Source organism: Acomys minous (genome assembly GCF_964271855.1).
Source record: "Acomys minous genome assembly, chromosome: 5".
Taxonomy (NCBI): domain Eukaryota; kingdom Metazoa; phylum Chordata; class Mammalia; order Rodentia; family Muridae; genus Acomys; species Acomys minous.
In genome coordinates, this window is record NC_140494.1 from 126,337,926 (window position 1) to 126,363,716 (window position 25,791).

The window sequence follows — 25,791 nt, forward strand, 5'->3', positions numbered from 1 at the left end:
AGCAAGAACACATGTTTCTGAAACTAGACACCTTATGATGCCAGCCCTTGCTTCTCTGTTTATAAGTGACCGAGGCAGCTGGTCTCAGGATAGGAAAACACAACACAGGGCAACTGTGTGCCCAGATCAGATCAAAAGCTGGGTGTGAGGTGGGGAAAGGGGGCTTCTGATGCTGCCCTCCCTCCCTCCCTCCCTCCTCCCTCCTCCCTTCCTCCCTCCCTCCCTCCCTTATTCCCCTCCCCTCCTCCCTTCTTTTTTATGAAGTCTTTTGTATCACCAGAGTGCGTGATACAAAAGACAAAACAGTAGTACCTTTTGGGGCCTAGCATCAGTCCTAAGTGACTTCAGCTATATTCAGACCCTCACACAAACAGCCAAAGATGACCATGAACTTCTGATCCTTCTGCCTCCACCTCCCAAGTGCTAAGATTGCAAGTACACATCACCGTGTTTGGTTTACGTGATTTGGGGGCTCGAAGGCAAGACTTTGCACATGCCAGACAAGCATCTTATCCACAAAGCTATAGCCCTAGCCCAAATCTTCTTTTTATAAACCATTTGGACGTCGGTCATGTACATCCTAGGGAAACTAAAGCCATGCTAACCTTTAGTCCTCATCACTCAGTCAACCTACTTTGATTAATCAAATACTTCAGTGCAAATTCAGTGATTTAGGAACAAGGGTTTATGTTTTTTTTTTTCAAATAACATTCAAATTAGATACACTAAACTTTCAACCTTGTAACTTTGTGAAGTAAGAAGGAAATATTTAGAATAATTTGAATTTTTCTTTGGTAACCTCATATGTATATACAATGTATCTTGATCAACTCCTCTCCTACTTGGCCTGGCGCTCCAAGCACAGCCCTTTCCCAGTTCCTCATCTTTTTTTGCATAGCTTACTAAATCTAATTAGTGCAGCCTATCTGCACAAGAGAGTGGGACCAGCTCTCTGAACAGCATGAGTTCCCTGACACGAGACTCGGCAGAGATGGCTAGGAATGGTATGCTGGGGAAGGGCTGATTGGTAAAGTGCTTTCTGCGAGTGTATGAAGACCCTAGGAGCAACGTAAAGCTGAACACAGTAGCGCATGTTCCCCGGTTCCAGCGCTCCCACAAGCTCTGGGACCACCTGGCCTGGCATGGGAAGCAGTGAGCACAAGGCCCTGTCTCAGACCAGGTGGACAGCAAGGGCTGACAGTTGAACTTGTCCTGTGACCTGCAAACACCCCTCAGCACAGAGAAACAAAAATCTAAAAACATGGAAACCCATGGAAACCCTTTGGCTTTCGTTTGTATGATGTGTATGTGAGTGTGGCCACATACATGACACAGTGCTCATGTGGAGGACAGAGCACAACTTTCTGGAGTCAGTTCTCACCGGTCGCCTTGTTTAGAGGCAGGGTCTGTCTCTCCTGTTGCTGCTGTTTGGCTGCACACTCCAGGCCAGCAGCCCAGCGAGTGTCTGGGTCTTTCTTCCGGTTTCCCTCCCATCTCCCTGTGAAAGTGCTGGGAGTACAGATTCTTCACATGGCTTCTGGAGAGCCACACTCGAGCTGTCAGGCTATGTGGCATGTCCTCTCTCCCAGGGCGCCATCCCCCAGGGCCCTCTTTGACTTCTGAAGCCATGCCTACGTCTTAGTGATTTATTGTCCTATAAAGGCGAGAGAAAACAAAATATAGGAACAAGTGGTCTCCTACAGAGAGGGGGGTCTAGTCCTGCTGCGTGTGTGTTTTCATAGGATAGCAGAGGGAATTCCTTTCCTGAATTCTTTCCCTGTGCCGTCATAAGTAAGGGTTTCTTGTAACCCAAGAAAGGGCTTCTTCATGCACTGATTTCCCCACCCCTCAAGCTCCTCCACCACCAGGTCCTTGAAGGTAATAGCTACAACCTCTTCAGAAGACTCCTGTGATCCGCTGGACTATTCAGAAAAATTCTATAAGCACATCTATTTTCATTCATAACACATTATAAAGATTTCATTCTTTAAAATTATGTGTATGTCTGTGTGCCTGTGGGTATATGCACGCAAGTTTAATGTCCCTGGGGGCCCAGAAGAAGGTGTCATATTCCTGGAGCTGGAGTGACAGTTGGCTGTGAGCCACCCATGGGTGCTGGAATCAGCCTTGTATCCCCTGCAAGGGCAGAATGTGCTTGGAACCCCTGAGCCATCGCTCTAGCCCCTTCGCTCAAGACATTACCTGTCCTGTTGGCATGACATAAGAGGCTGCATATACATGTATACTTTACACATAAACACACACACACACGCACACACGCACACACACACACATGCACATGCCGGGCATGGTGGCACACGCCTTAAATCCCAGCATCATAGTCATCATCATCATAGTCAGCCCATAGTCAGCCCATAGTCAGCCCATAGTCAGCCCATAGTCAGTTGGTTCCATTGCTTTGGGCCTATGGCAGGAAACTGCATCGAGCGGGAAGCTTCTGGTGGAGCGTGAGCCAACTTACATCAGCAGCCAGGGAGCAAGGAGGAAGAGGCTGAGGCCCCACAAGGCCCCATTTCTCAGTTTCCTCAACCTCAAAATTACCACCCCGGGGGCCCCAGCCTTGGAGCCTCAGGGCAATGCTAAGGTTCCAAGCCATAGATAGCATGGAGCTTTCTTGTCCTTGTAGAGCCAAAATCCACTGATGGGTCAGCCTATGCCACAGCTCAGGCAGACCAGGCTCGACTCCATCTTTTCCCTGTGTGCCTCACTTTCTGTAAAGGGGAATAATAAAATATCTAAGAGGATGAACTGTAACTTTTTAACAATAGTGTTTATAGACACTAAATGTCAATTAGTTCCATATAATATTTAAGTGTGCATCTGTATGTGTGTGGGGTTTTGGGGGGGGTTGTGGGGGTTTTGTTTGTTTATTTGGCTGGTTTTGTTTGTTTGTTTGTTTGGTTGGTTTGGTTTGGTTTGGTTTTGGTTTTTTGAGACAAGGTTTCTCTGTGTAGCCTTGGCTGTCCTGGACTCACTTTGTAGCCCAGGCTGGCCTCAAACTCACAGAGATCCACCTGCCACTGCCTCGCAAGTACTGGGATTAAAGGTGTGCACCACCACCCTACCTGGCCATGTCCAAGATTTTAAGGGCCATGCATATGCTGTCTGTGTGCCCATTCATAAATGGGCCTGTATGGGAGAGTGGGGGGCGGGGAGGCCAGAGGTCAATTTCTCTTGCTTTTAGGGACAATTTCCTTTTTGTTTTTTTGTTTTGTTTTTTCTTTTGAGACAGTGCCTCTCATCTGGCTCAGAACTTATCAATAGGCAGCCTGGTTAATGAGGTATCTCTACCAACTCAGAGACTGTGATCACAAGCAGGTACCACCATGTCCAGCCTCTGGCCCCGCCCCCTTCTCTTGGTTCTGAGGATTTGCACTCAGGTCTTCACATTTGCATGGAAATCCCACTGAGCTCTTTCTCAGCCCCTCACTGTGTTCTTTAAGAGGCTCAGCGCATCTGTTCCCAGTGGGCAGTTAAAGAAGTTCAGGCTTAGAGCTATGCTGCGTGACTCTTTTTATCAGTGGTCTGTTTAGGCTGGGGCTGGATTTGAACCCAGGCCTTCGCGAGCTTGTCCCTTTACCTTGCTGTCATTTGCAATTGTTGTTTAAAATGCCCTGCTTATGGCATTCTTAGTGCTATTTTTTTCTGCGGTAGGGGGTGGGGAGGTGGGGAGATGCGAACACACATGCTTTAGACAGAGCAACAACCACAGACCAAAGAGATGATTTCACCTGTGTTTAACTTGGTGAACCAGTAAGTTTATCTGAGGGTCCTTAAAGGGACCTGGGTAACCTAGAACACCCACGTCACTGGAATGTCCCGCCGTGCCACTAGTAACAACCCCTTAAAGCTGCATAGATGGAGTTTCCCCTTCAGGAAGCCTTGGCCGCCTTTACGCCTTATACCTTCCTGAGGACACCTGCAGAGGGGTCAGACTCACATATAGCTGGGGTGGGGCACAGGCAGGAGTGGCGAGACTCTTTCCTCATGGCCAGCAGCCATGCCCTCTCTCTGTGAGGGACTGTCAATAGGCCCCAGCTTGTGAGGAGCTGGTTGGGTAGTCACAGCTGTATGGATTAATATAGTAACAGCTATGCTGAGCTCCAGAAACTTACACAATACTTAGCAACCAGCACAACCCGATTTTGCCTTTTCTTGCTGACTCAGGGCCACCACAGGGAGTGCAAGCCATTTTCTCTGCTTTGAGCTTGAACACGGAAAAGAGACTTAGTTATTTCTTGGGCTATTGCTGTCTGGCCTGCACCGCTCTCCTGCACTTTGAGGGACTGTTAAGCTTTATGGGGGTGATGGAGTTTAATAGCACTGTGAATAGCTCTGTCTGTTCTGCCCTTAGAAATTTTGTTTCAGGTTCCCACGTTGTGTGATCTTTGTTTTTTGTTTTGTTTTGCTTTTTTTTTTTTTTAATCATCGCTTCTTTAAGCCCGCTGCCTGCCTATTTCTATAAGCCCCACACATTCAGACAGACATGCCATTAAAGGCTGCAGAGGAAACTAAAGATGCTCAAGTGAACCAGATCTGAACAGTATCCAAGAGACATGAGATGGACCTGCTCCAAGGATGGGGCTGGGGTGGGGGCGGGGCTGACCTGGGGGCTGGGCTGGGGCCTCGGTGGGGCTGGGGCGGGGCCGAGCCGGAGGCAGGGGTGGGGTGGGGGGGGTGAAGGGGGTGGGGTGGGGTGAAGGATGGGGCCAGGGCGGGCTCACTTCTCCGCACTATGCCCCAAGCAGAGTGAAATTTCCACACAAACTTGCGAACTGGGCTTTGAACCTAGGTCTTTTTATTGCCTACTTTCCTGCCATTCCTCTAGGTCAGTTTGCAGTATGGTGATAAGAGCTAAGAAACATCTTGGATGTTACCTTGGACCCTATTAGGTGATAAGGGGTTGGAAATACCTTTGGGAAACAGAGGCCATAAACTGAAAGAGCCTCATGGACTCTGAGGCCATTCTGTGAGATGGTCATTGAAAGTGGCCTTTTTTTTTTTCTTTAAGGACAAGAAAAGCCATTATCTCCCCATAACATTTTTCCTGATAATTAACATAATATTTTAAAGTTTATTTTATGCTTTGAGACAGAGTCTCATGACATAGCTTAGCTCCTGAGTGCCGGGGTCACAAGCATATGCCACCGTGCCTGGTGTCACTGATGTCCCCGTGCATTCTGGGTGAGTGGTGGTTTGAGTTTTTCCTGTTTTCTCAGACTCTGAGACCCAGTTCTGCAGAATGAGCTCTGTGGGTGGATGGGTTCCCGAACCTCTCACTCTGGCTTCATCGCACAGGCACCACAGGGCTGTTTCCCTTGGGATGGGGTCCCCTGGAGGGGGGTGGGGGGCAGCTGACATTAGCCAAGGACTGAGGATGGTGGTGGGAAATGACAACATCACACCTTACAGACGACAGATGCATTTAGGAAACTCCTGGTCTCAAAAGCACCCTGGCCATGTATGTCTACTTACCCAGCTTTCCGCTGTGCTTACTGGCCGCTCCGTACACTGCTGATCAGCTTGCCTATCCCAAGCCCTCTTTCCTCACGTGCTTGATTGTCTTAGCTCTTTCTGCCCAGTTTATCTCTTATTCCACACCCTAGTCATCAGCCGTGCAGAGTCTGGACTCCCCAAAACTCTATTTCATTTTTTCCATCCAACCTCCACTGTGCTAAAAAAATATTTTGTCCTTCTGTTATCTCCCGTTTATCCACACATTCATCTATTCAACAAGAATTGAGCAACGTCTACAGCAACGCACCACACCTGATGCTGATGAAGCTACAGAGATGAGTGGATGCAGGGCCCACGGGTCCAGGGTCTGGAGCTAATGCCTAGGAGGATGACATCAGAGGCAAACTGGGTAACCATAGCAGCAGGCAAAAAAAAAAAAAAGTGCTAAGACTCCAAGCTTATGGGAAGAAAGGCCCTGCTAAAAACAAGCTGATGAGCAGGGTGCAGCAGAGCACCTTCCTGGGAGGTGTGGGCAAAGGGTTCACGTCTGAGGCAGGACAATGTCTGGGATCCTGCGGGGAACAGTGGCGTGGCAAGGAAGAAAGTATTTGAGGTGAGTAGTGAGGCCAGGTGTGTCCTTAGATTGATAGCTCTCCCTCCATCCCTCTCTTCCAATCCCAGCCCTCCTCTCAGGCAGGGTTAGAGCAGGGGTGAGCTCCTTCCTACTCTTGGAGAGTCCACTTTTAAAACTTCTTTTAAAGCTGAACAGTGGTGGCATATGCCTTTGATCCCAGCACTCGGGAAGCAGAGGCAGGTGGATTACTGTGAGTTTGAGGCGAGCCTGGTCTACAAAGCCAATCTAGGACAGCCAAGGCTACACAGAGAGACCCTGTCTCAAAAAACCAAAGCCAAAACCAAAACAAAAAACCAAAACCAAAACAAAAAACCCCAAACTTCTTTTAAGACTTACTTTTATTGTATGCGTATGGGTGTTTTGCCTCTTTGTCTGTACGCCACGTGCATGTAATGCCCATAGAGACCAGAAGAGGGCGTCAGGAAACTGAGGTTATGGGTGGTAGCCACCATGTGGGGCTGGGAATCCAATCCAGGTCCTCTTGAAGAACAAAGAAGTCATCAGCTGTCCAAGGCCCCTGCCAAGGCCTCCAGGGTAAGACTCAAGGCAGCAGGGGCTGGATAGCTAGGTGAGGTCTGGGGAGCCATTTAGGGTCCTGTAATGTTTCTGTCCTTCGTTCCCTCTGCTCTCACATTTCAACAGGAAAGGCAGAGGTGAAGAGAAAGAGTTTTCTGGGGAAGAAGGTGCCTTCCCCCGCCTGCCTCCCCCTCTCCTCAGCCATCTCACCAGCAGACACACTGGGAGAGTCCCCACATGTGGTGGTGGGGACAGGTTCATGACGGCTCATGGGAGGATCCCTTTCCTTATGTCCCGAGGGTTGCCTACATGTGTGCTTCTGTGCCACTGGCTTTTGGAAACTTTATAGGTTTATTTATCTTTCTCTTCTGGAAAAGAGACTGGAAACCAAAAAAGTTTTGGTGTTTACCCAATACTGACTTCCTTTGGTATGGAGATGTGCCACTCCTAGATGGTGGCTGCACACTTCATCAGACACACACACACACACACACACACACACACACACACACACACAGAGGAAAACTCACAGTGGGTATAGTTCAGTTGGTCAAGGTCTTGCCTGGGGTTTACTCTCCAGCACTGTATAAAGGCAGGTATGGGGTGCGTACCTGAAATCTCCACGCTTAGGAGCCAGAGGCAGAGGTAAAGAGAATCAGGAGTTTAAGGCCAGCCCTGGCTACATAGCAAGTTTAAAGACCGTCCTTCACAACATGACACCTCATCTCAACAAGCCAACCCACAGGCGTTGACTCATTTCACAACCGTGCTTGAGTGCGCTTCAGCCCCTGGCTCAGGGCCAGTTCTGGGAAAGCAGGAGTGGGCCCACAGCTCCTGTCCCCACCTTCAGGGTTTATTCGCCTAGCAGGGGGATGGGAGGAAAGGGATTGCCCAGCGATTTAATAATTAAACACGCGCTAATCAAAGGAGAGGCCACAACAGCAAGGGCAGCAGGACACCCACCTCTCCTGGGGTATGACACGGGATGTGTGAATAAGACAGGGGCAGCTAGACTGGGTGACTGTGTGTGTGTGTGTGTGTGTGTGTGTGTGTGTGTGTGTGTGTGTGTGTGTTTTGCAGGGAGATTCCTGGTGGAGAAAGCATTGTGTAGGAAGGGCTCCAGCAAGTTGGGAGCTGGCGGAATGGTTTGAGCTGGAGGCAGATGAGGTTGGGTATTCAGCAGGAGTCAAGCCTTTGCCAGCTGGTGGTGGCAAGTTATTTGGATGTCTCAAATTTTGTATTTAGAAAGACTGTTTGGAAGGTTTTCAGCCCAAATTATAGGCTCCTTAAAAACAAAATCTGCACAATTTTTGCTCACATCAAAGTCAAAATTGCATGCCTCTGGATGGCTATGTTATTCAGGCCGTACGTATTACAGACACCGTTCCCACAGTGCCCAGTGTCCGCTCACCACTTCCTCCCAACACCAACCCAAGAGGGAGGCCCTGCTGGGAAGGTCAGAGCATGGCGGCGGGGACCGGGCTTTGTCTGATGGTGATCCAGAGGGACCACCCTCCCAGGGAAGCTGACAGTATTTGAACTAGTGGAGAATGCTAGCATTATCGGACCTGGGATGGAGCCTCCTGCTAACAGAGGACATATGTGTAGGACATATGTGTAGGACACTCCACTGCCGGTCCAGACTGCTGAAAAGGGTCTTTTTAGTGAGAGGTAGCTTGCCTACAAGACTCCTTTGATGGTTAATATCGGCTTGTCAGCTGCGCAGGATCTAAATTCACCTATGGGAACAACTTCTGGGCACGCTGTGTGTTAAGACATTTGCTAGCTGAGTTAATCGAGGTATTAAGGCCTACTGTAGCTGTGGGTGGTTGTACTCCACGCGTAGGAGACACGTTCTGAAGAGAACAGGGCATGTGAGAGAGCACCAGCACTCATCCTCTGCTTCCTGACTCTGAACTTAATGCAGCAGCTGCCTCAGGATCGCTGCAGCTGCGACTCCCAAGGGAACTGTACCCTTGAGCTGTGAGGCAAAATAAACCCTTTTGTCAGGGCGGTGTTCAGTCCCCTGGCCTGAGTTGAACACAGTTTCACATCATTAAACCAGGGCCGCCCAAGAAAGAACTGCTTGCTTTAGTCCGTGTGTGTGTGTGTGTGTGTGTGTGTGTGTGTGTGTGTGTGTGTGTGTGTTTGAGAGAGAGAGTGAGAGAGAGAGAGAGAGAGAGAGAGAGAGAGAGAGAGAGAGAGGGATCAGATGGTGAACTCCAGGGATCTGTGGTCTCCAAGTCCCTTCTCATCACTGATGGGCACACAGCTTTTGTGTGTGGGTGGGTGGGTTGTGTGGGTGGGTGGGTTGTGTATGTGTGTGTGTGTGTGTGTGTGTGGTGGGGTTCCAGGGTTCCACCAACTCAGACGTTGAGGCTTGGAGGTTTTTGAATGTGTGTGTGATGTGTGGTGTCTGATCAAAGAGTTACTGCAGACAGTGGCTTGTGTTCTAGAACTTTCCCTGCCCTCTTCCTTTCATCAAACATTTACGTTTGTTTCCTCTCCTGGGCTTTCTAATTTGGGAGCTGGGAGTTGCATCTTAAAGTTTTAATACATCATTAAATTTTAAATGCATGCATGAAGAGTATGAATATATTATGAGGAAACCCGTTACTTTGTACACAAACCTAAAAAGAAATTAATAAAGAGAGAAGAGGAGGGGGAGGGGCAGGGGAGACGTTTCCATCAGTGTGGACTGTTCCTGGGCCCTATGCACTTGGCAAAATGTCCAGCCATGAGCCAATAGAAGGAGGAGCACAATTCTGCCTTCACACCCTCTCCTCTGGCACAGCTGTCAGAGATTTTCCTTTCCCTGACCCTCTGCTGCTCCTACCCTACCCCTCAGCCCAGCATTGTCACATGACTAAGCAGCCTCCTTCCTCTGCTGCACTGAGATCTGGGATGTGTTTGAGTTGCAACATGGGTAAAGCTTGTCAACTCAGGCTGCACGCCACACTTTCTTTGCTAGGTGGATGCAAGCAGCACAGTATCCTGCACTCTGTTCCAATGTGGGCATGGTTTGGCACCGCAGGGTGTGCGCTGCTCTCTCTGAGCTAGAGGGACCCAGACAGCTCAGTACCCTGCTCTCTGATTCGAGAATATGATTTCAGCTGCAAAATCTAAGTTCTGAATGACAAGGCAAAGGTATGATCCCACAGAACTCCACTTAGGGAAACCAGTGACCTTATTGGGGGTTAATTACAAAGCAATGGGAAGGAATGTGGCTGGCCTTCCTAGCAGCCATACTGCGTCCAGTCTGCAGGCAACACCCATGATGACTTCCCACGGTTGGGCAGATGGCGCCCCCTCCCCTCGTCCTTTCGACTGTATTCCCTCAGCCCCTCCCTGGGGCCACATGCAATCAGGGCAGAACTGCTTGGGAGGAGTGGCTGGATTCTCAGGGGATGGCTCTATGACCCTCCCTGCTCTCCCTTCTAGGAAGGAAGGTGAACCATCCATAAACCTAGCTGGGACTATCCTTTGCAAGCCAGTGCAGCTGAACTGGTGAAGATGGTGACACTATGACTCAGTATAATCCCGTTCGACAGCTTCGATTAACCACAATAGTTGTAATAGCTTAAAACACATAAAAAATAAACCAGCCTTTAAGGGCATCTCAGCGAATGGAGTGCTCGCCCAGCATATGTAAGCACTGGGTTCAACCCCAGCACCTTATTAAAAAGAAAACAAAAGAAAAGCAAGCATTGGGGCACACACCTGTAATCCCCCACTTTGTGGAGAAAAGAGAATTTGAAATTCTCTCTCCCTCTCATGTTAATCAATAAGAATATTGATTAGACACTTGCTACCAGCCAGATCCCGTTCGTCTTCAGCTACATGTTGAGTTCAAGACCAGCCTGGGTTACATGAAGCTCTGCCTCGAAAAACAAAAAGCAGCTGGGTGTGGCGGACACAGGCAGATCTCAGGAGTTCAAGGCCAGCCTGGTCTACAAAATGAGTATTAGTGGAGGCTACAAACAAAACAAAACAAAGCCAGCTAAGGGCACAAGGCCTTCCAGGCCATTTCCTCTTTGTCCTTTCAGGCCTCGGAGTCTTGAAAGGAACCAAGGCTGTGAGGTGGGCCCTCAGCTGTGGCTACAAAATGCCACCCATGGGACAGGTGCATCTGATCTCAGCTAAGCTACCAGGGTAGTTCATCACCTTGGGTACTGGATGGTTTCCTTTACGGATAGCTCCTTTAATCTCCAGTGGACTTAGTTGTTAAGGCTGTGACAGAGGGAGAAAGCAGCTCAATTGGAGGGCTTTGAATGTTCCTATTTAACCCTTTCAAAACTCTGAGTGTCAGTCAGACAGCTGTTGCCCATAAAGAATGTCTCTCAAGATGAATCCTGTCACCTGGGGCCCTGGATAGCAATATCAGTAGCAATAAAGGATACTTATGGTGAGGGCCAGTAGACGGCTCAGTCAATAAAGTACTTGCTACACAAGCCAGAGGACTGGAGTTCAGATCCCTAGCATCCATGTCAAAACCAGGAGCATGCTGTGCCCCTGTAATCACAGCGCTGGGGAGGTGCAGACAGGAGGAGCCCAGAGCTCTGTGGTCATCCAGTCTAGCCAATGGGTGAGCTCCAGGACTGATGGGAGACCTTGTCTCAAAAAGTAAGGTGGACAGATGGCATGGTGGTACTGATGTTAATCCTAGCACTCAGGAGGCAGAGGCAGGGGGGATATCTGAGTTTGAGGCTAGCCTCATCTATATAGTGAGTTCTAGGACAGCCCAGGGCTACACAGAGACACACTGTTTCCAAAGACAAAAAACAAAAGCAGACCACACACACACACACACACACACACACACACAAAAAAAAAAAAAAAAAAAAGGAGGAAGACACCTAGTGGTGACTTCTGACCTCCTATTTGCATGCCCACTTGTACACATACAAACACACATATACTACACACACATACACACACACACACACACACACACACACACACACACACACACACACACGAATATCATGGAGGTGATATTATAGCTGTTAACCACTTGATGGTTATTAATTATGATTGCTTTTAAACACACACAAGCATGTAAACATAATAGGCATTAACCTTTTTGCACTTTTAGATGAACAGAGTCAGATACAGCTGTCACGGCCTCTCAGCGTCTCTCCTGATTCCCACTCCTTCCTCTTCTCCCAGGGGGAATGCTTGTTCTAAGTTGGTGTGTAGACTTCATACACACGTTTAATAATTTTACTGGCATATGTGAACCCGACAAGCAATTCATAGTCTTTTTTGCATGCTTAAAATTTATACAAATATCCTACAATTTTTAAAAACATATTTTTTAATTTATATGTTCACTTTGCATCCCAATTGTAGCCCCCTTCCCTCTCTCTCTCTTGTCCCTTCTTCCCCCCCCTCCCCGCTCCCCCCACCCACCCTCCTCTTCTACTTAGAAAACGGGAGCCCCCCCTGCCCACCAACCTGCTCCAGAACATCAAGTCACATCAGGACCGAGCTTATTCTCATCCACTGAGGCCAGGCAAGGCAGCCCCGTTAGGGGGAAGTGATCGAAAGCAGACAACACAGTCCACCTCATAGCCAGCACCTGCTCAACTTTCCAGGGACCCACATGAAGATCAGACTTCCCGTTGGTTCCCTATGTGCAGGGCCTAGGTCCAGGCCATGTGCGCTCTTCGGTAGGGGCTTCCATCTCTGTAAGTCCCCATGGGTCTAGTTAGTTGACTCTGTTGATCTTGAGGTGTTTTTGTCCCCTCCAGGTCCCTCTATCTACTCCTCCCCCATTCTTCCCCAGGACTCCCCAAGCTCTACCTAATGTTCTTCTGTGAGTCTCAGCATCTGATTCGATCCTCTTAGAGGATGGTTATGCTAGGTTCCTGTCTGTAAACATAGCAGAGTATTGTTCAAGGCCAGCCTGGGGACCCATGGAGAGCCTGACACAAAATGGAAAATTAGAAAAAAGACAGAGGGTATAGCTCAGTGGTACAATGTTTGCCTAGCATGCCTGGGGCCGTGTGTCCAATTCTCACTACTGCAAAATGGATGGATAGACGTATGTATAACTCATTTAGTGGTACTATTTTATTCAACATAATGTGTATTTTTAGACACACTTACTGTTTTGTCCCAGATGGATGTCTTACGGTGTAACTAAGTGTGGATTATTCAAACAAATCTAACTACATTTGTGCTCAAGCTTCTTGCTCTGATTTTTTTTGTTGAAACAGAAGTCAAGACCCTTTCGAGCCTGATCCAGGGTTCTCATTTTCCTGAAGTGTGTTGAGGTGAACATGCCACATGACAGAGGGGGGAATGGGCTTCAGAATTTGGCAGCTTTAGGGTGAGTTTGTCCTGGGCAAGCTCTGTGGCTGTGTGCAGGCTATCCCAGCTCTCTGGGTTTGTAGCCTCTTCTTACATGTGAGAGCAGAAATACCTCTGACTGAAGAGTCCATGGGGCAGCACACACAATGCAGCTAGGTAATGCCCAGGAAATAACGAACTGGACAGCACTAGCCGTATTCTCCTCGGTCCCTCCAGTTGGGAGGTCTCCTGCCCTGTGCAACTGGACCAAGATCAATGTCATAAACTGCATTCTTCCTCTGAAGGCTTTGGGTACCACGGCCTGTTGCTGATCCTGGAACAAGCAGGCTTTCGGTCCTGGGGCTCTCTTCTCCTGCCCAGCTGGGCCCGCCCCTCTGCAAACCGCCAGACCTTCATTCTGCAGCTGCCGTCTTCTAGGGTGATGTGGGTGTTTTCTAGCCTTGGAAACAGCCCAGACACGCTCTTTCCCCAGGGTTTAGCGAAACTGCTGAATTCTGACTCCTTTTTTGCGAAAGATGTTTCTGTGTGGGTTGGAGGTGGGCGATGAGGTCCCCCAGCAGATTCTGCCCACAGAGCGATGGCACAGGTGACTGTGCAGGTGTGATGTGGCCAAGGGCCTTTCCCTCTTTCCAGGGGACGCTGCAAGGATGAAACCCTGAGCAATCAATCAAGGTGTCAATCCAGATGGTCTGTGATGGCAGGACCAGGCACAGGTGCAGGGGTAGGGTGATCATGCTTCCTCAGCCCTCTCCTGGTCATGGTTAATGCATGAGGTGACATTCAATCGTCTCTCCGTGTAACAGTGGGGAACAGAAACACAGCGGGGTGACTGGAGTTTGGCTAGAGTCAGGCTGGAGTTAAAGGCTGATCCTAGACTGGTTTCAAAGACAGTGTTCTGGAAGTGGTCAGAAAAACAGCCTTCCTCCCTCCCTCCCTCCCTCCCCTCTCTTTCTTTTTTGAGAAAGGGTTTCTCTGTGTAGCCGTGGCCATCCTAGAACGTGCTCTGTAGACCAGGCTGTCCTCAAACCCAAAGATTCACCCACCTCTGCCTCCTGAGTGCTGGGATTAAAGGCATGGGCCACTGCCACCACACTCGGCCTCAGAGAAGGTTTTCAACAAACCAGCTTGAATAAGCCAGTATTCTTCCCTTGTGCAGTGTGCTGGTGGCAGCTTCTGACCCTGCATGATGGCCAGGGAATGTCCATTTCAGTGCTGTAGGATGCTGGGGAAGAGGCATAGCGAGGGAAGCCAGGCAGCAAGGACTAGACCAAGTGACATCAAGGACATAGACACACACACACACACACACACACACACACACACACACACACACACACACACACACACACACAAAAGGGACATAGACACTAGTTTAGGTCAAAGATGGGGACAGGACCCAGGTAGTTTGAGAGACTAATTGGACTCCTTAGCTTGCCTGTCTCTCAGCCTCCTCCCTCCCTCCTCCCTCCCTCCCTCCCTCCCTCCTTCCCTTCCTCCCTCCCTCCCTCCCTCCTTCCCTCCCTCCTTCCCTCCCTCCCTCCTCTCTCTTTCTTCTCCCTTCTTTTTCCCTTTCTTTCCTTTTCCTCTCCATCTCTTACACCTTTCCTTTCTTCTATCCCCCTTGGTCCAGCCCGTGAGTGCGGAACCCTGCTTGGGCTAGGAACAGGAGCCACCCTGCTCCCTGGGGGCTACTGGAATGAGAAGGAATGTTCCACATGCTCACTGCTCTTTTCTTTCTGTTCTGTAAATTAAGGCTGGAGCACAGAGGAGCTGGCAGAGGAGAGGGCACTACTCCAGGACACGTCTTCCTCCATAGTTGCCCCAGCCCTCAGCACTCGTTTGAGCTGATACAGGGACTCCATTCTTCTACCGTTTAAAGCCTCAGCCAGGCGTGGGGGCGCACACCTTTAATCCCAGCAAAGGCAAGCAGATCTCTGTGAGTTCGAGGACAGCCTGGTCTACAAAGCGAGACCAGGATAGTCAAGGCTACATAAAGAAACTCTGCCTCAAAGACAAAAAAAAAAAAGTCACTTCATCTCTTTCATCCTAAATTTCACATCCCATCTCTCAGAATGCCATGTTCAGAGCATGCTCCAGTGGTTCAATCGGTTAGCGCACGGCACTTATACAGAAGGCCGTGTTCTCTCTCCTTCACGGGTTGCGCCATTGGTGCCTTCAGCTGCTTCCTCTGTCTTTGCTGTGGTCCCTTTATGATTTTTTTGGGGGGTGTTTTTGAGACATGGTTTCTCTGTGTAGCCTTGGCTGTCCTGAACTGGCTTTAAAGACCAGGTTGGCCTTGAACTCACAGCGATCCGCCTGCCCCTGCCTCCCGAGTGCTGGGATTAAAAGTCTGTGCCACCATGCTGGGCTCCTTTTGTGATCTTTTGGGACATGTCCCCCTCTTGTTCCCTGTATTCTCTAAGTGAAAACGAAGAGGCCTGCTTTGTATTGTTTACTGTGCCTTTGATGCTATGGCCCGGCTTCCTCCCCAAGTTCCTTCCTCCTCACTGTCCCCATCCAGACCACTCACACACATCCTGCACTAGCAGGTCACTCCTGAAATCCCTATAGAGTGAACTGAGGGGCAGAGAGGAGGAGGGAGGGGGGCGGAGGGAGGAGGGAGGGGGGCGGAGGGAGGAGGGAGGAGTCCCTGTCCTGGTGACCTAGGGGGATGCAGCTGGAGAGCTGGAGGGGAGAGGGTGGCTTGTTCACGGGCTGGGAGATCTGCAGAGTTTCTCAGGTTATCACACGGGGCACCTGGGCCTGTGCACTGGGCATTTGGAGAACCGCTCAGTGCTTGCTCAACAGGCTTGGGAGTCCAAGAGGAGCAGGTGGCAGCTCAGTCACTAGAGCGACATTCTCCAGGGAAAGGGGAAAAGAAGAGGTCAGTGGACCTCGCTGCAGCCCAAAGCAGCAGTGAGGGGAACGGGCTTTGGAGGGAGCATGGTGGCAAGCAGAGAGGAGCGGGTGGCACTGGCTTCCCAGGCTCCGAAATGCACATGAGGCCTATATGAAGAAGCCGACTGCGGCTCCCAGCTCGGGGACCATTGCTAAGGGGCTGTTTGAGCATTTCCCAGGGTCCATTTTTAGTCAGCTGCTTGTGTACATGCTTGCCAACCATTTCATGAGCTTGTGAGTGCCTAAGTCCCTGCAATACTCCTCTCTGCACCCAGGGCTGCTGCACAGGAGCACCTAGCTTTGTGGGTCGGTGGCGGGGGGTCGGCGGTGGGGGCGCACGGCTTCTGAGCTGGTGTGGCATGAGCTTGGCTCCCTTGCAGGACCTGGAAGAGATGGCTTTTCTGTGCCATGCCAAGAAACTGTAGGAAGGTTCAAATGCTCTCTTGCCTTTAAAGATTTGAAAGCTTTAGTGTTTGAAAGAGACTAGCAAAAAATCAGATGAACAGAAAAGCAAATGTGTGACATAGGTGTGCTGGTGAGTCTGTTAACTTTACACAAATCTGAGAAGAGGGAAGCTCTATCAGGTTGGCAAGCCCGGGGCCGTTTTCTTGATTAGTGACTGACGTGGGAGGGTCCAGCCTTGTGTGGGTGCTATCAACCCAGGGTAGGTGGTTCTGGGGTATATATATAAAGCAGGCTGAGCAAGCCAGTAAGCTGCTGTCCTCCGTGGTTCCTGCCTTGACTTCCCTCAGGGACTGGGAAGTGTATAAGCTCTTTTCTCCCCGAGTTGCTTTTGGTGTACATCACACGGGGCTCACTAGCTGCACCTGCCCTTTGCTCAGCTAGATGTACAGGATTTCTTCTTCAAGCCCAGCTCAAGCAAGATCCTCTTTCACCCAGACTGCCTCATCAGCATTACAACCAGAAGAAGGGCCCCAGCCTCGTGTTCCAGTGGCCACAGTGGGGGGGGGGGCGGTGAGCCTTAGCAGAACTTGAGAGCAAACTCATGCCTACTCTCAGCATCCAAGGGCCTCATGCCCTGCATTAACCAAAGCCTAGAGGGCAGCTAGGAGGGCAGCAGGGTTCTTCTAGCTCTGTTCTCTTGTAGAGAGGAGGTCTAACTGACAAAAGGATGGGCTGCTCATTGTAGAAAATGAAGTGCAATTCTGTACCCCATTTCTCTCTCTGATAGAATCAGCCCCCTGTGTGCTCCACTTCTTCCTGTAGAGTCAAGAGTCAGACTTTTGGTCCTCAAGACAAAGCAGGCTGTTTGTCTCCTCCTGCACAGCCTGGTTCCTTGTAAGTATCCCAAGGTGAGGCTGCTGGCAGGTGATTCCTTTATCAGGGCTGTGACCACCATGCCCAAGCAAACGATTGACTGTGGCTCTCCCAGAGCTCAGCCGCCTCATCTATTTTACAGGTGAACCAGGTTGATTCATTCTGTCTCTGGTTTCAACTCCTGCCTGTTAGACAATTTCTACTTTTTAAGTGCTCAGAATCTGGAAAGTCACAGGGATTTCACGCATTCTATCAGGAAAGCCACTCACCACATCTTCTCTTGCTTCAGACAGCTCTGTGCTGGGTCTTCCCAAACTCCCTCAGAGGAGGGGCCGGGGGAAGACATGGAAAAGCCAGGTATAGCGATGCATGCCTGCAATCCCAGCATTTAAGTGGCTCAGGCAAGAGGATTGTCATGAGTTAGAGGGCAAGCTGGGCTATGTGGTGAGACGCTGTCTTTACGAAACAGAGAGGGCCTGGAGAAATGCTGCAATGGTTACTTTTTCAGGAGACCTGGATTTGATTCCCACACGGCAGCTCACAACTGTCTCTAACTCCAACTCCAGGGGATTTGGTGCCCTCTTCTGGCCTCTGTGGATCCACAAACACACAGTCATACACACATAATAAATAAATAAATAAATAAATAAATAAATAAATAAATAACAGAAAAAGTAGGGGACACCCCCCCCCTCTCCACAGCCTGATTTGGTGATGTTTTCCTCTCCTGCCTTCGAGGCTTCTCTTTCCCATTTTCCCATCCTATTATACTAAACCTCTCAGGTTTAAGAGCTCCTTGGGAGACAGACAAGCAAAAAGACTAGTTCAGAAACCTGGGACTCCCTTTGGTTTAGGCTATGTACACCCCCATTTTCAATGAATGCACTCAGCAGCCTGAGAGCCCTACCCATGTGTGCACACACTTCTCTCTCACTCTGAACAATGGAACCGCAGGCCCTCGGCTGCGTGGAACTGCACGCACACGCCCTCAACACAGAAAAGTGCCTGCTTCCCTTGACAACAGTTACACTTAGATTCTGGCCACCATCTTCTGTTTATGTCCATATGAAAGAAAAGGGATTGGTCAAAGCTGAACTAGTTTTGGGTGTGTGTGTGCAATAAGGCAAAACTGTCCTCAAATGAACTTTTACAGAAAAATTTCTTTCTTTTTTTTCTTTCTTTCTTTCTTTCTTTCTTTCTTTCTTTCTTTCTTTCTTTTCGAGACTAGGTTTCTCTGTGTATCCTTGGCGGTCCTGGAGTTGCTTTGTAGACCAGGCTGGCCTCGAACAATCCGCCTGCCTCTGCCCCCTGAGTGGTGGGATTAAAGGCGTGTGCCACTACACCCGGCTACAGAGAATTTTCTATCTACCATTTCTTTACCTATGTGTAATTGGGCATGCATGTGAGTTAAGTCAGATGCATTATGGGAAGGGACATGAGAAGTAGAAAAATTATATGATATAGTCCATCCATCAAAATAAGGAATTACCCTCAACTATCTTCCTTAGTAACAGCCCTTCCTTGTGAACCCCACAAAAGCAATACTTGGAGCCAAGTGTGGTGCTGCATATGTTTAATCCCAGCACTTGGGGGAGATAAAGGCAGGCAGATCTCTGAGAGTTTGAGGCCAGCCTGGTCTACAAAGTAAGTCCAGGACAGCCAAGGCTAGACACAGAAACCCTATCTTGGAAAAATAAAACAAACAAACAAACAAAAACCAATAATTGAGGTCCTTGAGTATCTTGGCTCACATGGCCAGCTGGTCCCTTGGGGTGTATTCTAACCTTTTCTATTGCTTTGCTCTAAATAAAATTTTCTTGGTAGTTTACAAATCCGTGTGGGCTTGTATTTAACTTTCTTGAATGTGAGACAAAGAACTGCCCCCAACCACTGGTAATACTTAGGGTTTCGCAGAAGCCATGCAAGTGCCCACATGTGGAACATTCTATAGCTGCAGGGAGCAGTGAGTCTGGCTAGGACTGGAGGGGGCCAGAGAGAAGCAATGTGGGGAGAGAGGTGGACACAGCATGGATGAAATGGTGACTAAGGCTTAGACTCTGGGCAGGACACGGCCACAGAGATGAAATGCCCTCTCGGCAGGGGCAATGCTTAAAGGTAGAGCTGCCAAGAGGCGGTGCCTGGGCTAGTCACTGCCTATGTCTATGGACAGGAGGGCCTCACTTGAGGGTGCAAAGAACTTGGTGGATCAGATGAGAAAGTCCTGGGGACCCACGGACAGAGCCACAAGTCAGGGTGGGTACAGTCCCAGCAGGCACAGCGACTGTGTTGATGGAGACAAGTCCTGGACGTATTTGCTACCAGAGCAGACCAGAAGGCAAGGATGGGCAGGCTGGTTGGTGCCTTTGGCACATCCCTACTTGAACGGCTGGCTGCTTTTCCTTAGGGAGGACCTGCCCTCTGGGCTCCCACCGGTGGTATCAGTGGTCCCGAGGTGCTAGCTGACCCCAGCCATTCACCTCAGACATCAGGCTAGGTCGTAGCTTGTTTTCTGACTTGGTGACTCAGCTAACAGAAATAACTCATGCCAGCAGCAGTTTTTTCCGAGTCTCGTGGCCTGGGACTGAGTATTGAGACGGGAGAAAGAACCAGCTAGTGACAGTGAAATATGAGGAGTGGCCCATCTGACTCAGCCGTGTGTGTGTGTGTGTGTGTGTGTGTGTGTGTGTGTGTGTTGGGGCAGGTGTGATGGAGACAGGGATAGACAGAGTTGGGGAAGTTGAGAAGCTGAGGGAATGTCCTCGTCCACCGTGGCTAACAGGAAGCCTGGCCCTGAGGTGCTCAGAACTATCAAACCAGGCCAGAAGAGCTTGGTTTTCTTTTCTTTTTCTTTTGTGTATGCATGTTCGTGAACGTGGATGTGTGTGTTTCTGTATGTGCATATATGTATGTACACAGGTGTGTGAGGGGCAGAGATCAACCTTGGGTGTTGTTTCTTACATGCTGCCCACTTGTTTTTTTGAGACAGGGTCTCTGTCTAGCCTGGAAATCAGGAAGCAGGCTCGGTTGGCTGGCCAGCGAGCCCTAGGAATAGCTTGTCTCTGCCTTCCCAGAGCTGGGACTGCCAATGTTTGCCATGGCACCTGGCTTTTTAAAGGTCCTTGTGAGGCAAGTGAGCCATCTTCACAGGCCTGGAACTATTGCCCAGTCCCTCTGTGCATAAAGCTGACAACCTAGCTAAAGAGATTTAGTCTTTTGCCCAAACCCAAAGAGGTGACTAAAGGCAGAATCTGTGTGTCCTACCTGCTCCTGGGACTTCTCCAATGCTCCACAGGACTGAAGGGGTTAGTGGAGCACAGGGCAGGAGCATAGGGAAGGCTCTGACTCATTGAGTGCTATTGCATGGTGTGGCTCCTTGGCCCAAGGCAGCAACTAATCTGGTCTTCGTCTCTATAGCTTTACCTTTTCCAGGCATTTCAGAGAGATGGTATATCAGTGTCTTTCCGGTGGCTGTGACAAACCTCCAGATAAGATGCCCTGGTTATTTTATTTTATTTTATTTTATCATCAACCTGGAAGGAGGAAAACTCCACAGAAAAATCAACCCCATCAGATTAGCTTAAGGCCATTCTGTGAAGAATTGTCTTGACTGATGATTGGTATAGAAGGGTTCACCCCACAGTGGGCGGCACCATTCCTAGGCTGGTGACTCCAGGCTGTACAAGAAAGCTAGCAGAGAACAAGCCAGGGAGCCAGTAAGCAGCATATTCCACAGTTAGCGCGTAAGTTCCTGCCCTGACACAGTGATGGACTGTGACCTGAAGGGTAAGCCAAGCGAACCCCTTCTCCCTAAGCTGCTCTTTTGGTTGGGATATTTTATTACAGCAACAGAAATGTAACTGGACCGCCCGACAAAAGCAAGTTCATAAATAGTCCATAAGGGTGGAGAAGGCCCCACAGTAGAAGTGTGAGGATGTTGGACCCAATGTCTCCACAGGAAGTGTGAGGAGGCTGGTCCCAGTGTCTCCACAGGAAGTGTGAGGAGGCTGGTCCCAATGTCTCCACAGGAAGTGTGAGGAGGCTGGTCCTAATGTCTCCACAGGAAGTGTGAGGAGGCTGGTCCCAGTGTCTCCACAGGAAGTGTGGGGAGGCTGGTCCTAATGTCTCCACAGGAAGTGTGAGGAGGCTGGTCCCAATGTCTCCACAGGAAGTGTGAGGAGGCTGGTCCCAATGTCTCCACAGGAAGTGTGAGGAGGCTGGTCCCAATGTCTCCACAGGAAGTGTGGGGAGGCTGGTCCCAGTGTCGCCACAGGAAGTGAGATGAGGCTGGTCCCAATGTCTCCACAGGAAGTGTGGGGAGGCTGGTCCCAATGTCTCCACAGGAAGTGTGGGGAGGCTGGTCCCAGTGTCTCCACAGGAAGTGAGATGAGGCTGGTCCCAATGTCTCCACAGGAAGTGTGGGGAGGCTGGTCCCAGTGTCTCCACAGGAAGTGAGATGAGGCTGGTCCCAATGTCTCCACAGGAAGTGTGAGGAGGCTGGTCCCAATGTCTCCACAGGAAGTGTGGGGAGGCTGGTCCTAATGTCTCCACAGGAAGTGTGAGGAGGCTGGTCCTAATGTCTCCACAGGAAGTGTGGGGAGGCTGGTCCCAGTGTCTCCACAGGAAGTGTGGGGAGGCTGGTCCCAATGTCTCCACAGGCAGGAAGGAGAGAGAGAGGGGACTGTTGGTGCTCAGCTTTCTTTCTTCTTTTGTTGGTATACTCTACTCTGTGGAATGGCGCTGCCCATATCTACCCCCACTTCAGCTAAGCCATCTGGAAAATCTCTCAGAGACATGGCCAGAGGTTTGTGTCCTAGGTGATTTTAGACCCTCTCAAGTTGACCTTCTAGGCTTCCATTGGCTAGCTTGCCACCCTGTCTGGAACCTTCTGAAGCAATCCCACCCACAGCTTAAGGAAAGAAGAGAGAAAGGCAGAAATCCAGTCAAAACTATAGGATCAGACATGGAGGCAGCTGTGGGCACTGGGAATAAATTCGCAGTGTCCCTCCCTTTGCTCCATTCGGCCTTCTCTTGGTATCTCCTGCTAGCAGAGCCATGCAGCCTGATAGCAGTCTGGTAACCCATGAGCTGCAGGCCACAGCGGTCAGCCCTCAGGGCCGGAGTTGGACAGATAAAGGCCAACGGTGGGTCTAGAGAGGCCAAGAAGCTTGCCAACCTTTTTTCCAAATGCATTTCCCAGCCTTCCTGTCCGTTCCTGAAGCTGCGTACGTGGGACCCTGGCCACGCGCCTGCAACCTGGTCGGTGGGCTTACAGTATTTCTTTTTCTTCTTTCCCAGTATACGTGAGTGAGAGGTGGGTGCACGTGTAATCACGTGTGCGTGGAGGCCCGAGGTTCCTACCAGGAGCCATCCTCAGCTTCTCTCCCACCTTATTTACTGAGTCAGGGTCTCTCAATCAAACCCAGAGCGCAAAGATATGGCCAGTCCCACTAGCCATCCTGCTTGGTCCTTTGTATTGTGGTTTGAAGGAGAAATGTCCGCCTTACGCTTGCATGTCTGAGCACGTCGTCTCCAGCTGGTGTTGGAGGAGATTATGGAACTTTTAGGATGTAGAACCTTGCTGGAGGAAGCATGCCTCAGGGGCCTGGCTTTGAAGGTTTATAGCTTTGCCCAGAATAATTCTCTCTCTCTCTCTCTCTCTCTCTCTCTCTCTCTCTCTCTCTCTCTCTCTCTCTCTCCTTCCTGTGTGTGGATAAGGTGTGATCAGCCAGCTTCCTGCTCTAGCTACCTACTGTCATGCCTTCCTCACTATTATGGGCTCTAAAGCTCTGAAATGATTATCTATAACAAACCCTTCTTTCTGAAGTTGCTCTGGTCAAAGGTTTGTTTGTTTGTTTGTTTGTTTTAATCACAGCCACCAAAAACTTATCTAACGCATTCATTGAGGCAGGGATACCTCATCTCTGCCTTCTGAGGCTGGTATTACAGGCAGGCTGCCACACCTACCTGGTCATGTTGGTTGGTGGGTTTTTTGCTTTTTTTTGTGTGTGTGTGTGTGTGTGTGTGTGTTGTCAACTTGAACTAGAGTTATATACAAGGAGGAGACCACGATTGAGAAGACATCACCATAAGACCAACCTGTAGGCAAACCTGTGGAGCATTTTCTTTCTCTTTTTTCTTTTTGGTTTTATGAGACAGAGTCTCTCTGTGTAGCCTTGGCTGTCCTGGACTTGCTTTGTAGACCAACTCACAGCGATCCCGCTGCCTCTGCCTCCCGGGTGCTGGGATTAAAGGTGTGTGCCACCACACCTGGCTGTGGAGCATTTTCTTAGTGATTGAAGGGCCATTCCATGGTGGGTGGGGCCTTCTCTGAGCAGGTGGTCCTGAGGTGTCTAAGAAAGCAAGCTAAGCAAGATTGGGAGCAATCCAGTAAGCAGCACTCCTCCATCGCCTCTGGTTCAGTTCCCGCCTCCAGGTTCCTGCTCTGACGTCCTTTCATGCTAGGCTACAACAGTAAGCTCCAAGAAACCCTCTCCTCCTCAAGCTGCTTTTGGCCATGGTGTTTTGTCAACCAATGGACACTCTAACTAAGACACTGGCCTTTACAGGGATGCTAGGGCTTGGAGGTCCAGTCCTCTTGTTTGTGCACCACACACTTTGACCACTGAGCCACCTCCTCAGACTCCTCTGCTTCCTCCTGCTACTCTCTGGGTCTGGCTCTTCTTGTCTTCTTGTTTCCAGCTGCGGCTCAGATCTCCAGGGAAGGACTGGTCTCATGTCTGTGGTCTCCCCGCAGCTGCTGCGTCTCTTCCGTGAGGGTGAACAGATCCGAGTCCAGTGGCTCCCACGCAGTGATGGCTTGTTGGCGTGACTGCCTCTGACCCCTGCTGACCTGGAAGAAATGGTGACTGATCCTGGCATGAGAAACAGTGCCTGCCATAGGGTAGGCACCCAATAAAAAATGTGTCCAGCTGAGCAGTGTCCTCCAAGTCTTGGGTGTTTCTGCCACCACTGCGTAATAGGGCGCACACTCCATGCTTGTCTGCTGGATTACAGGAGTGAGTTTAGGAGGCTGCATGCTTGAACATTCCTTACAGACAGAAGTAAGGTCTTCACAGCCTCTGATGACACGTCTATGCACACAGCCTAATGAGGGCAACGAAGGTATCAGAGTCTCTTTTGTGTAGACCACACGATTCCCAGTAAGAAGCAGTTTCATTTTCTCAGTGATGCCAACGCCACACAGATTCAACCTTTGACCATTGTGCCCACCACTGAATGGAATTTGTCATTTCTCTTAGGAAGACAGTCACTACCCACAATACAGACCAGAGTTAAAGTGGAGTTAAACCAGCCTGCCTTTGAAAATATGAGACACTTCTCCCAACCTTGCAAAAATCTTCAAAGGAAAAAAAAAAAACCCAAAACTAATAGTTTTCATATTCAGGCAGACTCCCAGTGGATACAGACACTGTTGTGTGCTGCCTTGAGGCCAGTGGCATTTCCTGACTGGCTACCACAGTGAGCATTCCTTCAGGGCACTAGCCTCCAAGTATCGACTCCCTGCCAGACCTCTTCCCCAAGGGTCCAGAGGTCATTGGAGGTCACTGAGCAGGCCGGGGAAAGGCTGGATTTTGAGGCAGTTCTCGGGGAGGAGAGAAGGGAAGGATGACTGTTAGGTCCCTGGACAGTGACACAGTGAACTGGAGCCACCCAGACCACCAGGAGGGCACTACTGGAGTGAGTCTGGAGAAGTGGCAAGAAAGGGACGCATTGAGAAGACATATGTGCAAATTGGGGCTCTTCCACTTCCTGCTAGGCGTCTTAACACTTCATAGGAATCTGTTAAGACCTCACATCCAGCTGGCTTCTCCTGGGGACGTGCTGTCTCTGGAGTCCTGCAGACCTGAGTGTAAAAGTGGGCCCTCACCGTTATGTAAGTACGGTACCCTCCTTTGCACACAGTCAGCAAGAGAGAAGCTGCATCGTCCAGCCTGCTAGTGTTAGGTCACGGGTGTCTTAGATCCGATGCTGGGCACTCTAAGCTGATCAGATTTTACAGCCGGATGAAGTCAAGCCATGACCCATCAGCAGCTCTCTCTGAGAAGAGTTAGGAAGCCGTGCTCAGCTGGATTTTTTAGCCACTATCTCTAATGTTAGGTTCCTCTTTTTCTTGTCTTCTTTCTTTTCTTCTTCTTTTTTGGGGGTGGGAAAGACAAGGTGTCTCTACATAGCCCTGGGTATCCTGGAATTCCTTTGGTAGTCCAGGCTAGCCTAACCTTGAACTCACAGAGATCTTTCTGCTTCTGCCTCTCTAGCGCTGGCATTAAAGGCGTGTGCCACCAAGCCCAGCTAGGCTGCCCCTCTTAATGAAGCTATTAAGGCTTCATTAAGGTCCTGCTGTGTTGTCTCTGATATGATACATCCTTTCTCTCTCTCTCTCTCTCTCTCTCTCTCTCTCTCTCTCTCTCTCTCTCTTTCTCTCTCTCTCTCTCTTTCTCCAGGGTTTCTCTGTGTAGCCTTGGCTGTCCAGGCTGGCCTCAAACTCACAGCTATCCTCCCGCCTCTCCCTCCCAAGTGCTGGGATTACATCCAGCTGAAAAACTCTTAAAAGTCAATAACAAGTTGCTTTTATAGCCAGCAGATAAGCAGAAGTAAAAATAAAACAGGCAACGTCAAGTGTAGACAATGATACGGAGACTGAGAACCCAGGT

At 49.8% G+C, this 25,791-nt stretch overlaps 1 long non-coding RNA gene across 1 annotated transcript in view; it reads left to right on the forward strand.

Moving 5' to 3' along the window:
• The window catches only part of LOC311597122, a 34,126-nt gene extending 10,083 nt beyond the window's left edge, over positions 1 to 24,043 (forward strand). Inside the window, exon 3 of the long non-coding RNA XR_014779101.1 lies at positions 23,819 to 24,043. This is a non-coding gene — a long non-coding RNA (uncharacterized lncRNA). The remainder of the gene's footprint in view (positions 1 to 23,818) is intronic.
• The last annotated feature ends 1,748 nt before the right edge of the window (positions 24,044 to 25,791 follow it).